Genomic DNA, 15,569 nt, shown 5'->3' with positions numbered 1-15,569 from the left:
AAAATAAGAGGAAAACACATTAGTTATGAAGTCCTATCTTGGTATACATTGCTTTAAATTTGTTTGATTTTACAGACTTTGTAAACACGTCACTAAGTTGATTTTCAGAACATATATATTGTTCATTGATATACCCATTTTGATAGAGCTCCCACACAAAATAATATCATACTTCAATATTCTTAGAGTGTTTGTGGAACTCTGCATTTTTCACTTATTTGATGGTATTTGCATTGTCAATGAACAATACAGGCATGTTTCTTTTTCCACTGATTTCCAACAGCAATCTGTTAAGCCATACTAACTGCTTGGCTCCTTCACTTGCAATACAAACTGAGCTTCAGTGATGCGTAGTGCAACTGATTTCTGCAGTTGAGATGTACATGATACAGCTGTGTTGCCTGTCACTGAAACAAAACCATTTCTTGATCATCATGTTTTAGTGTTGCCAGCGTCAGCACAGGCACAATGTTTACTGCCAGGTGAAGTATAGAAGAGACCTAAGTCTGAAGTACCACAAAGCTATCTGTATGGTGTTTTACAATGTCCAATCAGAAGAAGTGGGCTTAACCACAGGTCGAGTAACTTTTGAAACAGCACAAGCGACATCTGGATGAGTAGAACATGCCAGATATTTGTATTTGTATTCCTTTATTGGTCCTGCGAGTTGTGTTTAGGTACAAAAAAAAAGGTTCAAATGGCTCTGAGCACTATGGGACTCAACAGCTGAGGTCATTAGTCCCCTAGAACTTAGAACTAGTTAAACCTAACTAACCTAAGGACATCACAAACATCCATGCCCAAGGCAGGATTCGAACCTGCGACCGTAGCGATCTCGCGGTTCCAGACGGCAGCGCCAGAACCGCGCGGCCACTTCGGCCGGCCGTTTAGGTACATATTTTGCACAAACAATGTAGGACAAGTGAGGTTGGTACAGTATATACAACATCAGACACATTGTTATTTTGGAAAGATAAATAATTAAAAATTATTCAGTACATGTTGAATATTGATGACAAAATTAATATAATGAAATAAAATGATAGACTGGTTAAGAATATTTGAGCAGTTACACTATACTTTTCTGGTACTCTAGAAACTCGGAAACAGAATAGAAGCAGTGGTCAAGCAAGTACTCTTTCATTTTCACTTGAAACTTTTGTAAATTTTGCATCTGTTTCAATTAGGACGGCATGTGATTGTACGGCATTATGTCAGTATGATACACTCCTCTCTTACAAATGTTTGTACTTACTGTATTGACATGCAAATAATGCTTCTGCCATGTATCATGAGGGTGGAAATCACAGTTATACTTGAAGATATTTCCATCTTTTAAAATACTTCCATTTATGAAATTTAGTATTTCATATGTATATAAGCAAGGAAGAGGTAGTGTATTGAGATTTTTAAATATTGATTTACAGGAGTCTCTGTGCTTAGTGCGGTTTATTATTCCAACAATCTTTTTCTGTAGCCTAAATGTTTTGTTTGTACCTACAGAGTTCCCCCAAAAGATAATGCCATACATCAGCAGTGACTTAATACTGCCATGGTACATTGTGATCACTGACACACGGGTTGTATTTTGTGAGAGAATTCTTACTGCATACGTAAGTGTGTTTAACTTTTTATTTACATGATTAACATGTGGCTCCCATTTTACGTTTTGTTGAATATGTATACCTAAAAATTTTGTGTCACTCACAGATGGGACAGTTTTTCCAACAATTTTAAAAATCGGTCTTTCAAGATGTAGTTCCTGTGGTGGTGGTGGTTAGTGTTTAACGTCCCGTCGACAACGAGGTCATTAGAGACGGAGCTCATGCTTGGGTTAGGGAAGGATTGGGAAGGAAATCGGTCGTGCCATTTCAAAGGAACCATCCCGGCAATTGCCTGAAGCGATTTAGGGAAATCACGGAAAACCTAAATCAGGATGGCTGGAGACGGGATTGAACCGTCGTCCTCCCGAATGCGAGTCCAGTGTGCTAACCACTGCGCCACCTCGGTCGGTGTAGTTTCTGTGAATTGTGGAAATTGACTGTCACTGTTTTTCCATTATTTATTATTAACTTATTTGTTCTGAACTATTGTGTTAAATTTTGTATTATACCTGTAGCAGTTTTTTGTAGGCTTTCCTCATCACATTATTTTAGTAGGATATTTGTGTCATCTGCAAAAAGTCCTGTTGTCCCTTTAGTTATTTTTTCTGACAAATCATTAACATAAAGAATGAAAATAATTGGCCCCAGGATTGACCCTTGAGGAACTCCATATGTAATGTTTTGTGCCTTACAGTAAAAATTACAATTTTTTGTGTTTTTATGTATTTGTATTTTATTTGAGTGATCTGTTGACGGTCATGAAGGTAGGAATGTATCTACTTGTTTGGCAGGCCTCGTATCCCATAATTACCTAGCTTCTGCAACAGAGTATTATGATCAATTACATCAAAATCTTTACTAAGTTCAAGAAATACGCCAGACACTTGTTGCTTATTGTCTACTGCAGTTAGAATTCCATTTAAGAAGGTATAAATAGCAGACTGTGTTGATCTGCCAGTTTTGAATCCATGTTGCACATCACTTATTATGTTTTCTTTATTTAGAAAGGCTGTCAGCCTTCTAAGAAATAGTTTTTCAAGAATTTTACCAAAGCCTGACAATACTGATACAGGTCTATAGTTTGCAGCTTCATGTTTGTCCACTTTCTTGTACAGTGCTGTCACTTTTACCATTTTCAGATTTTGTGGGAATATACCACACATGAATGGTGAATTGAAAATATCCGTTAATGGTTCTCCAATAGAGGTTACACCTTCTTTGATGATAATATCTGGTATTTCATTATTACCTGCTGACTACTTATTGGGTAACCTTTTTATAATGACAGATAATTCCTCAGGTGTTGTAGGAGACATAAATAGCGTTCTTGTACGAATTTTTGTATCTGACTGGAGTGTATTGCTCTCTGGTTGTGAGTTGTAATGTTTGGTAATCAGGTGTTGTGCTACGTTAGAAAAGTAGTTGTTAAATTTATTAGCAACTACTGTGGCGTTGATTATTTTATTGTTGTTTTCATGAAGTTCTATATTTTTGTGGGCTAATGATGTAGTACCTGTTTCTCTTTTTATGATACTCCAGGTTGCTTTAGTCTTATTGCTGGAAATTTTTATGTTTGCATTTTCCACTTTCTTTGCTTTTGTTACAACTTGTCTAAGTATCTGTTTATATTGTTTAAAGTAGTTGATAAGTACAGGATTTGAGGTTTGCTTTGAGTACCCATATAAGTTTCCTTTATTCTGGCATGATATTTATAGTCCTGTTGTGATCTATTTATTTGGTTTGTGTACAGAATTTATAAGTGACGTTTGTTTAGGAAAGGCTATTTCAAAAATACGTTTGTACGGGGCCATAAATTTATCAAACTTGTCATTTGTGTTGTTTGAACTGTAAACACCAGTCCAGATTTCTCTTCTCAAGAGAGAACAAAAGTAATCTATGTTTTCATTATTAAACTTTCTGACGATAGCTCTAGTTTTCTGGGCTTTCGTGTTTCCTGGAATAGCGATTGTTAGTATTTGGGCATTGTTATCACTAAAACCAGTGTTTGCAGTCTGTGTGTTTCAGGTATATTTATATGTATTTACAAACACCTGATCTATGGTTGTTGCAGAATTAGTGGTTATACGAGTTTGGTTAGTTACAGTTGGTTTTAGGTTAAAGGTCTTCAGTAAATCTTTGATTTCATCTTTAAATTTACTGGGTTTGGAGAATTCAACATTGAAATCTCCACATATGATAATTTTTTTGAGGGTGTTGAAATCCTCTAACAGCAGGTACTTTAATTATCACACACCTGAACAATAAGGAACATTGTTGTCAAGAGTACTGCTATATTCATTAATTGTTCATTATCAAGGGAGTTTTTAATGGTTTCGAATCAGCAATGTTAAGGCGATGTAGAATCTTCTTTGTGTATGCTCACTGTGAAATAAATAAGCCAGACACTCGTTGTTCTATTTGCATACCTAAAAGTGAATTGAAGGACCCCACTGTTATTTTGAATCCTGTCTTCAACATGTCTAAAAATGAATTCACTGCACTTTGAGTAGTTCCTGCGGTAAGTCCATCATTGACATAATTGCAATCAGCAATTTTCTTGTTCTGCTTTGTTGAACGTAAATGCAAGGATCTGCTGTTGAACTAATAAAACCATATTTTCACGAATGAATGAAACTTATTATTCCAGCATTGACATCATTGCTTAAGTCCAAACAATGATTTCTTGAGGCGAAAAAACAATGTGACAAGTCTCCTTATAAAAATGCAGTTCTAAGGTTGAACTAACCAAGTTTCAAATTTTCTTCTCCTGCAGTCGCTATTACAGCATGAATAGCGTCATAACGAGCAACTGGACTAAAAGTTTCACCATAATCAAGTCCGGCACAATGAAACATAACGCACACAATCAAGCAAGCATGAAATCGATCAATCGATCCATCAGGTTTATATTTAATACGAAGTATCAAGAATCATGAATTTTATTCACTGTAGATTATTTTACAATGATATTGGCTTTGTCATACAAGATGTACTAGTACATACAGAATAATAAAATAAACTTCTGTCAATACATTATAGAATACATTTGAAGCATGGCAGTGTACCAAATTACAAAAGATAGCTTTTAAAAGTTAACGCAACAAGCTATCTTATAATCTAATATAATATGGTATTTTATTGTTTATAGTATAAACTTTGTAATTACACACGATTAACCACAGCACAAAATAATATGTTTAACTACAGACAACTTTTAAATGGTTACATTCTCCTCAGGCATCTCAAAGAATTCTTTAATGTCATAGAATGGATGATCTGACAGCCAGCTGTACCACTTAATTTTAAAAGAATTTGTATCCATAGACTGAACATGAACAGGCAGTTTATTGAACATTTTGAGTGGGTTAACTTTGTGGGAATTTCCTGTTCTCGCTAATCTGTGGCGCGGTATGTCTAAATTACCATTAGCCCTGGTGTGTTCGTGTATTTCCCTTCTGGAAATAAATTCCGAAATATGATTTTTAATATAGAGTACAAACACATAGATGTACAAATTTATAATTGTAAGTATGCTGAGTTTGGAAAAAAGAGGACGACAGTGCTCCCTATGACCTCTTTTACATATTATACGTATGACTTTTTTTTGTAATTTCAATACGTTTTTGATGTGAGGGGAGTGCCCCATATAATCAGGCCATATGAAATATGAATACACTAAGCAGATTCAGAAGGATGTAGGTTGCAGTAGGTACTGGGAGATGAAAAAGCTTGCACAGGATAGAGTAGCATGGAGAGCTGCATCAAACCAGTCTCAGGACTGAAGACCACAACAACAACAACAATGAAATATGTGACTGGAATAGCCCAAAATATGTCACCCTGAGGTACTCCAAGCTCACTACCTCCCTTAGTTTCAAAAGAAGGTATGCCACCAGAGATATTTTTTCACATACATGATTGACATGTTCCTCCCATTATAGTTTTGAGTCAATGTGAATACCTAAGAGTTTTACCAACTTATTGCCTACTTCATTTGATGTTCCTATTAAAAGTTGTTGTGTTTTGTCAGGGTTGCATAGGAGCTTATTGGCTGCAAACCAGTCCAGGGCCTTATCTAGTGTTTCTTTTGTTAGGTTATTCAGATCTGAAATGTTCTGATGTGTGGAAAGTAGTGTTGTATCGTCAGCATAACACACAACAGGGTGAGCTATATTTTTAGGTAAATTATTAATAGCGACAATGAAGAAGAAGGGTCCAAGGATAGACCCTTGTGGTACACCTGTGCTGATTTCCATGATGGAAAAATTTAAATTTATGACTGAGACGAATTGTTTTCGGTTACTTAAATAAGAATTTATCACAGATAAAGTGTTCCCTCTCACCCCGCAAAACTCTAGTTTCCCCAGTAGTATGTCAACAGGAATGCAATCGAAAGCTTTGCTTGGGTCACATAATACCAGTGATAACACGTTATTATTTTCAAAAGCTGTTAAGGTTTAGTCAATGATTTCCAAGATGGCCCCTGTAGTGTTCTTCCCCTTTCGAAAGCCAAACTGATTGTTACATAGGATATTGTGTTTTTCAAAGAAGTTGCTTATTTGTGTGTGTATCAGCGCCTCAAATTCCTTTGAGAATATTGGAACAATGGAGGCTGGTCTGTAGCTTTGGGGGAGATGTTTGTCTCCTTTTTTAAAAACTGGGACAACTTTTGATACCTTGAGTGCATCCGGTAAAACTCCAAATTCTACACATTTATTAAAAACATAAGCTAATGGTTTGGCGATTGAGTGTATTGTCTTTTTAATTATGTTATTTGATAACCAATAACAGTTCATACTTTTAGAACCTGAAAATTTGGATACAGCTTTCATAACATCAGCAGGTGTGACAGCCCTCCATTGAAATGCCAGGTTAACAGGCAGTGCTGTTCCAACATGGTTCATTGCAGATGAATTTGTTGCTTTGATACTGTTACTTATTTCATTAACTGAGTTTAAAAAGTACTCATTTAATTCTTCAGGATCAAGCAGAGCTGTTTCTGTGCGTTTCAGTGTATTCTCTTGTTCTATTATTTGCCGTTGATTATCAGTAACACGTTTTCCCAAGGATACTAAATGATAAGGTTGGGCAGTAAGGGCTCTGCTCTGCCATTGGCTGGCCTAGTGACATCAGCGTGGAAGCAAGCGCTCACAAGCAGACGACATGGCATGCGCGTTTACGTCGTTTTTGGCGGAAGATTTTGTTTATACCAGAATTGAGATGTCTAAACTGCTTTTCTGCTGCTAAAATATTACAGTTAAAACTGATGAGTTATATTCTTTCGCAGCTTATGCCATACACATTGGTAAAACATCAGATCACAACCACACCAACACACACTTGAAATTCGAAACCTCGGTTCAAATAAATCAGAAACTATTCATTTAATTGCATTGAAATGAATTTACTTAAGAGTATAATTCCTTTAAATTAGCATTATATAAAAAAAAAACAAGTTTACTCACCATATCTCCTCTGCAGTGAAGCTGCGAAACAGTGTTGCAAATATACAATAGCATTCGTAACATGTCTTGTAACACCATGACAATTTAGGGAGAAGTTTACATACACAATACCACACGCAATGACACTTTATATCCAATTGTTCTGTCAAAAATGTACGTACCTATAAACACAACTTTTATTTGCAAAACATTACACTGTGTAGTGAATTGATTACTTTGATGACATATACCATTTCTCCCTTTTTTCTCTGAGCTGCCTCAGATATTCTTGCTCTGTCTTTTGATAATTTCTTTGTGTGTATTGGGGAATCACTCACCAAGTGCTGCACACAGCTTACTAATTATGCCTCTTTCTGTAGACAAAAGCACAGAGAGTAATTGATTTACAAATGTCTTCATTACTCCATCTAACCCATTTTGAGTCACTTAATAAACTTTTTATTTGATTGGGTGAAAATATTTTTCCCAGCACACGAGTAATTTCCTTAGACCTAAGAACCTCTTTATTAATTTTATCCTCGCGTATAAGTCGTCGCGTTCTAGACAGCTGATTCCGAAGACCTTTATTCCTCGTTCGAAGTTGCACACACTTGGGACTCGAAATCTGAGGTCATCAAGCCCCTAGAACTTAGAACTACTTAAACCTAACTAACCTATGGACATCACACACATCCATGCCCAAGGCAGGATTCGAACCTGCGACCATAGCAGTCACACGGTTCCAAACTGAAGTGCCTAGAACCGCACAGCCACCGTGGCCGGCAACTGTGATCTGTACATGTGCTCTTATTATGATGTTTCTTATTTGGTGACAGCTTTTCCAGAGTTTCCAGAGATCTCTTATGTAGTTCTCGTTTCTTATTCTGTTTGGTTCTGTCTTCTGTTGCGGGTGACACATTGACAGTCGCACTACTGCACGGCAGATTGCACGAAGGAACTGCATCTTGCTTGAGCATTCTTTTTCGGGGCAAATTAAGCAATTCAGACTGTAAATCCCTTAAGTAATCTGTTTCTGCGAAATGGCGAGAGCATGTTCGTGCATGCGCAACATTTACACTGTCTTTCCTACAACATTTCGACAACCATACTTTTTGTAATGTTTCATTACGCGGGAAACTGTGATACATTACGCCAGTTCCCTTTGTGTTCCAGTTGTAGGAAAAACAGCTCGTAACAGCACAGCCTGGCATTGTAAAAATTAATTTTCTCACTCACTTGTAGATTCTCCAATAAGAATTTCACAGGATGAACCATAAACTACAGAGCTGGCGAACACAATGTTGATCCCACTGTCCACTATCGCTAACTATTTCAGTTCCGAATCAAATATCAATTACAACAACAACCGTTAACACTCCCGAATTCCGAATGTTTCCGCTGTTGACTGAGTACCTCAGAAGAAAGAACTCAATCAAAATACTCCTTCAGACACAACACAACACAACAAAAACAATCACACACAATTCGAACTGTGTACTGTTTCGCACAGCTGCTTCCACCGAGACGCCATGCGCACAACTGAGAAAACACGTTGCTTTCTGCGCCCCCCTGCGTTTTCCTTTAGGCAGTTCTACCAAGTCCCGGGTATTATTTTCTTCAAATGCCTTCGTCTCATCCTCCGTCGCATTAAACCATTTATTGGAATTACTACTTTCTATTGCTTCACTGAAGGTAGTTGGTGTAAGCTCTTCATGGGTTGTGTTTGTCAGGCAAATTAATGCACTTGATTCTTGAGAGTGGTGAGGATGGTATCCTAATTTGTAGTCACTAAATTTCACTACAGGACGTATTTCACGAACTGGACGTCGATTTGGTAACTCAATGGAATATTCTTGGTCACTAGTTTCAATCTGATCAACAACAGATTCACTTTTCTCTCCTGTTTCTTCAAGTATGGAATAAAACTCCAACTCAGTCGAATTTCCAGTTGTACATCGTTTCTCTGGTTGAAAATCAACATGGCGTGATATCATCACACGATGTTTTGATGGAATCTACACTTTGTAACCATTTTTGTCATTCATGTAGTCAGTGAAGCATTACCATCTAATTTGGAATGAAATGTCTTTGGCAAATAATCAAAGCATTTTGATCCAAAAATGCGCAGATAGCTAAAACTGTTAAACACTTTGCCAGTCCACAATTCGAAAGGTGTTTTACATTCAGCACTTGACTTCCCAGTACGACTGAGTAGGAAAACGGCTGTCACATGCATGAGTCCAAAACAGATTAGGTAACTTGCTAGACTTTAACATTGAACGAACTAATTCAAAAATGTGTCTATTTGCTTGTCCAGCTACACCATTTTGCTCAAGAGTGTCTGGACGCGTAAGGCGAAACCCAATACCACGGTCTCGTAGCATTGCAGCAACCATATCACAAACTCTCGTCCACTGTCAGACCGAAATACCTTTACCTGATGACCAACAGCGTCACACTCCCTTAAAAATGTTTTAAAATTGTTAGCCACTTCAGATTTATTTTGTATGAAATATATCCAACCGAAACGAGAATAATCCTCTTTGAAAATAGGATAGTAATGAAAACCATTTACAGGGTCAACAGACGTTGGTCCGTCAACGTCTGCATTGATCAACTCACCGACAGTTTGTGAACGATCTCTGCGATGGCTAAAAGGCTAGCAGTGTGATTTATCAAGAACACATCGATCACAAAACGATGTGGTATCATTGCACTTAACTGATACACCGAAATGAGAGAGCAGAACTCGTACATGACGTTTATCTTGATGACCGAGTCTGTCATGCCAACATTGTAGTTGTTCTTCTGAAGTTGCTAAGTTAATCATTACTTCTGCATCTGGAGGACATACTCGCTTGTTCACAGTGTATACTCAAACAACTAGCCTTGCTGTTTCGACTATTTCACTATGTCGCCGAATGATAACTCCTTTGTTATTGTAAGTCACATTATATCCACGTTGTGCAGCTTGACAGACAAAGAAAAGTTGGTGTCTAACATTGTGTACATACCAGACATTTTCAAGCAAAGCAGTTGTCCATCTTTTATTTATGAACATTTCAATACGAATACTGCCAGTCCCGTGTGCAAAAAGAACTTGTTTGCCACCTGTCTGTACACACTGTGGAATCGGGAACTTTCCGAACGTAGTGAAATGCCGTTTATTTGATGAAATATGAAGTGTCGTGCCAGAGTCCAAAATCCAAGAATCTGCACTATCAAAATTAAAATGAGACAACAAGCTAGTGGCTAGAAAAGTATTTGGTTTTGCTGCTCACTTTCAAACTGGAACTTGAATTATTGTAGTTGATAACTGTCACTTTTGTTTCTTCTAAAGCCATGCACTTTCGGCAGTTTGCGATAATATATTCAGCTTACTTGCAATACAAACATGTGCGACTTTCTTTCTTCTTTTACTTTCTCCCCTCTGCTGCAAATTTCTTCTGTTTTTGATGTTGCTCACCTAGTTTTGATTTTGCGTACAAAGGAACCGTCGCCTGTGTAGCTAGCGAATTCTCAAGCGAACCAAATTCTCAATAAGAAGCTACGTCGTCTGCTCAGACTCAGGAATACGATACCAGGTTGACCTGTAGCCTAACAATGATATTCGGGTCCTAATGTTTTGAAAATACAATGGTGGAATAGCGAAAGGGGCAAGGTTGCATTTCGATTAATTTTGTTCAGTTCACTGCACAAGTCATGGAAAATGTTCCAAGTAGCAACGTGTGTTTTGTTATAGACGTGACGTCATCTTTTGACATGTCAAAGAAATAACTGAACAGCATATATAGTCGCTGCAATGAAGATTGTTCATATACTGATGCAAGGGTGTCCCAAATTTCTTTTGCATCAGACATCTTTCTTATATGAATAGCAGGTTCCTCATCAAGCGCCATTCCAATGGTACGAGCTGCCTGAGCGTTGTTCTGTTGCCAGCACTGATATGCGTCAGAAGGTTCGTCCCTTCCGCTAATGACGGTCATTGACTTGTACCGTCTATAATAGAATAAAGCGAATGTCCTATTAACTTGTACAATCTATAATCGATTAAATAGAATGTTCGTTTAAACAAAGTTGAAGCTGCCATTTCCATGTTTCCCACTGATCTTCGCTCGACAACTTGCGAATGTTTATATGACTGTTGTCATCACTCAACTGAAACATTGTGTCCGCCATTCTACAAATCTTGCAGTCTCACGACTATCCTACTAAATCGAACAGTAATATGGGGAACTATTACTATAATTCTCACAACCTGAAGCGTTCAAAGCTGTTGTGGTGGACTTAGGATATAATCTTATACCAAGAACACAACACTTTTAAGAACAGTGTTCTTCTTCCTTCAATATCTAAAAAATGATGCATAGCAACAAAAAGCTTCATAGAGTAAAGGCATGGAAAATGAAAGAAAGTCTTATGAGCAAATAAATTCACACAACACAAAGCCAAGCACCACCGTAGGAGGGGGCACAGGAAACGGGAAACGCATAGTTCTGATTTATTTACTTTAACAGTAACTCCTTAACGTAAATAGTGGGGTAAGTTTAGCATCTCATGGTAATTAAACAAACCATGTTATTGAAACACTGATCTTAAACAAGTGTAGTGAAACTGCCTATTCCCTGATTAAGTTTAATCGTGTTATACTAACCATCTTTCTGAAATTTAAAGGCAGAAATCCTTACGTGGTCAGAAACAAAATAGGTTTAAGCCATGGTGACTAATGTCGGAAAACTGATCACAGCTGTGTGTATCTATTTTATCCTGAAAGAAATGTGCTGAATTTGGGTCACATATAAAAGTGAAATTAATTTATGGATTGCTTATGAGATGAACCACACTGTCTCTAGTTGTGTAAATTATTCCTCATAATATCTTTCATCATAGTGGGGGAATCTGTAGTGGTACATGTTTCTATAAAGCATAGCCACACATTTCACTTTCCTTTCTATTAGACTGAAGAAAGATCTGTATGTGAAAAATGTGACTAATTAGCAGTAGCATACAGAGCATCTACTGTGCGTGGGTATGTTGGAATTTGTGTGCAGATATGAAAAAGAAAAATGTAGGAACAGTAAAGAAGGAGAAGATGGATGTGTAACTACTACATGTTGTCGGGCGGTAATAACACACTTTAGATGTCGAATATACATTTATCTAGCACAGAAGTACACAAACACAACATGGCAGTACAAATGTAGTGCGCTGAGTGAACATAGACAAAGATAAATCAAAGATGATGGAGTCCAAAGATATGGCACTTTACGCTAGAGGGGCCACAAAGCCCCCCTCCCCCCCTCTCCAGGCAGTGTGGAGCACGGTGGAGGGAAGCTTCCTCACTCGAACACAAAACCTTCGTGCCAGTGCCGCGGTTGAAGGCAGCATCAAGTGCGAGGAGAGGGCGCGTTGGGAACTGCACTGACAGAGTCACATATGTCAGAATGCTGCGTAGGTGGTTGAATGTCACCCAAAGTCATGTCAGCGGTGTCAGCAGGGGGGGGGGGGGGGGCAACGGCGCTGGCAGATTGGAAGTGTTGAGACACCTAGCTTTATAATGTACAGGTGGGTCATTCGTGGTGTGGATTCTATGACAAGTGCTGCTGCTGGTGGCTAATACCCACGAATGGAGACTGGTAGGGGGGGGGGGGGAGGCGAGAGGGGACAGGTGTGACGACAGTTCACTGGCCTTGCGGGCCAGAATGGCGTGAACGGGGCATTGGCAGACAATGACGAAGGGCATGGTGCAGCAGCCATGCGATGTGAGGAATCCCACAAAGCGAGAAATTGAGCGTCCTGTAGATTCGTCTGTGATGATGCGGAAACAGCAGCAGGTACAGAAAAGCTCGACGCAGGAGCAATGAATCGCAGAGACGCAGTAAATGCGAGTGTTGGTTCACCTTGTTGCAGCTCTTCAGACTGACTGCGAATCGTACTCCATGCGTGTGACAACTCAGTAGAGGCGTTGGCAATACGGGTGCATAACACCGCGTTCTGGGTGTGGAGATCATCGAGTTGTGGGCACACGTCTGACATATCAGAGAGCCATGTAGTAATATGCTTGAGCAGAGGTGCACATTTGCAAAGTATATGCAAGGAGGCAGAGAGCCAAGTCGTGCTGAACTCGTTCAAGCACAGAACAGTAGAATCAGATACGTGGTGGAGTGAAGCGGCCAGCCAAGGGAAGGTGGCGACTGGTGATAGGCAAAGCAACATCTTGATGGAGCCAAGGGCTCTCATAGGGAAATGATTTGCGGCGGTCAAAGCAAGGTTATCAGGTGAAAGCATGTTGCCCGTGAGCTTGGCAGGGATAACGCTGAGGTCAGTGCCAGTGTCGACGAGAAAGCAAGTGCCCGAAGGCAGGTCAGTGAGGCAGAGGCATTGCACAGCTGGAGCGAGTAGTGCGGTATCGGGAAGTAGGCGCCATGAAGGATTGTTGCGGCTCGTGGTGCCTAAGCATGCCTGCCGGTCTCGGTTGGCGATGCGCAAGGTGCACAGCAGTTGTGGGTGGTGTCCCTGTAAGTAGCATGGAACCAGCAGAGTGCAGCTGACTGCATCGCATCGAGGCTGGTAGCTGAGTAGGTTTCTGCTCGGGCGAGGTCGTTGGCTGTCGGGAGGTTGCAGACAGTACCTGCTGTTAGCCGCTAGGTGGCAGCCCCTCACAGGCAGCTGAGGTGCTGAGGTGAGTGCTCTGGCCTCTGCTGGCGGAGTGCAGAACTGAAGGTGCAGGTGTACCAACTGAGGGTGATGGAGATGCCATCCGTGACAGGCAGTGTCGGTGACGAATGATAAGGTAAGCTCGATTGGCTATGGTAAGCGAACCTTGAGACGGTTGGCGACGTGAGATAGCAGGTGCAGTTGTAGGTCTAATAACAGTTTGACCATCCACAAAGTCCAAAGCGTGGTGTCTGGTAGTGCTTGATATTCAATTAATGCACGAAGGCGCCGCCAAATCTGCGAAGGTGTGTGGTGGTCAAGGTGCTCATCATGAATATTCTGCTGTCTGGTAGATAGCTTCTGCAGGTGGGCGAGAAAGGCGTTCGATGAGCAATGTTTTTGCTGTTAAATACTTAGGCTTGGAAGGCAGTGAGAGGAGCAGATAATTGATGAGATCTGGATGAGCATGGAGGTGACTCACGAGGCAGTTGAAATATGTGTCATTATCTGAAATCCCGTGGATATCCAGTAGATGATTCACCAATGGGAACCAATTATTAGGGTTGTCCTTTTGCAAAGCAGGCAGCTTAGGAAACCTGCTGGGTAACACATGTTGGTGCAGCACTGGTAGGTGGAGATCTGTGCATGCGGGGCAGGAAGCCCCCAACACAAGGAATGCAGTAGCGGTGGATGGTGTGTTGCTCGAGGTCTGTATAGGAGTGGCGGCCACAAATAGCACACGATGTGGAGAGTGCAGGTGCAACTGACAGCACGATATGTCCCAGTTGCAGGCCTGACAACAAACACAGCGCATATGTAAGTGGGGGGGGGGGGGGGGAGAGTCTGGTAACTGGTGTGGGTGGAACAGCCGATGCAATTATGAAAGCAAGCGGAAGGTGATCGTGGTGTAACCACGGAGCGACGGTCATAGAAACTGGCGTGGTTAAGGTGACCACCATCACCAAAACGGCGAGCGGAGGTGGTGTTGTGATATTAGGGATATAAGAATGTGCAACCCCATGCACTGGAATATTTGATTCACAGTTCTGGAACTTCATCAGGGCATCAAACCAAACTGAAGGACACTGCATAACTGATGGGTACATTACAACGTTCTTTACAGGGTAATCATTCACAATGTCACTAAGCAGCATGCGGCATCCTTGAAGTGGCCATTGCTGCATAGTCACACTTGACAATGGCCATGTTCAACCGGTTAAGGTTAAGTGTCTGCCGGTGTTGCCAGGTGTAGATAATTGTTCATTTTTAACCAAACCCGCATTATCTACACTTGTATATATGCAAGCACAATTAAAAGGGTGCATGGCACTAGCACAGAAAGAGACTGGTAGATCCATTGTTCTGAAGACAATGTGGGCTGGCACACGAAGTCCGTTAATGATGATAAGAAACACAAAATAATTCACGTACACACGACGACAACGTTAGGGTCACCACTGTGGCTATTACATGTCGTAGGGTGGTAATAACACACTTTAGGTGTCGACTATACATTTATTTAGCGCAGAAGTGAACACAACATGGCAGTACAAACGTAGCGTGCTGAGTGAACATAGACAAAGATAAATCAAAGATGATCGAGTCCAAAGATATCGTCCTTTCCACCAGAGGCCCCACAAATGCATAATTTGGACTGTCCAGTGACATTCACTTGCAGTTTGCAGTCAGGCTTTGGAGGTTTTGTGGACTCCAAAGAAGAAAGGGGCCTGATGACAATGGCCAAGCACTAAAGAAAAATGAATGTTACTATATAGAGTCTATGCCATACTATCTGGAGCTAAGTATGAACTTTTGGTTTAGGTGAAGCACTGAAGCATTTTGTATGAGAATATTGTCTTGCCTT

This window comes from Schistocerca americana, chromosome 7 (genome assembly GCF_021461395.2).
Source record: "Schistocerca americana isolate TAMUIC-IGC-003095 chromosome 7, iqSchAmer2.1, whole genome shotgun sequence".
NCBI classification, from domain to species: domain Eukaryota; kingdom Metazoa; phylum Arthropoda; class Insecta; order Orthoptera; family Acrididae; genus Schistocerca; species Schistocerca americana.
This window is presented reverse-complemented; position numbering follows the sequence as displayed.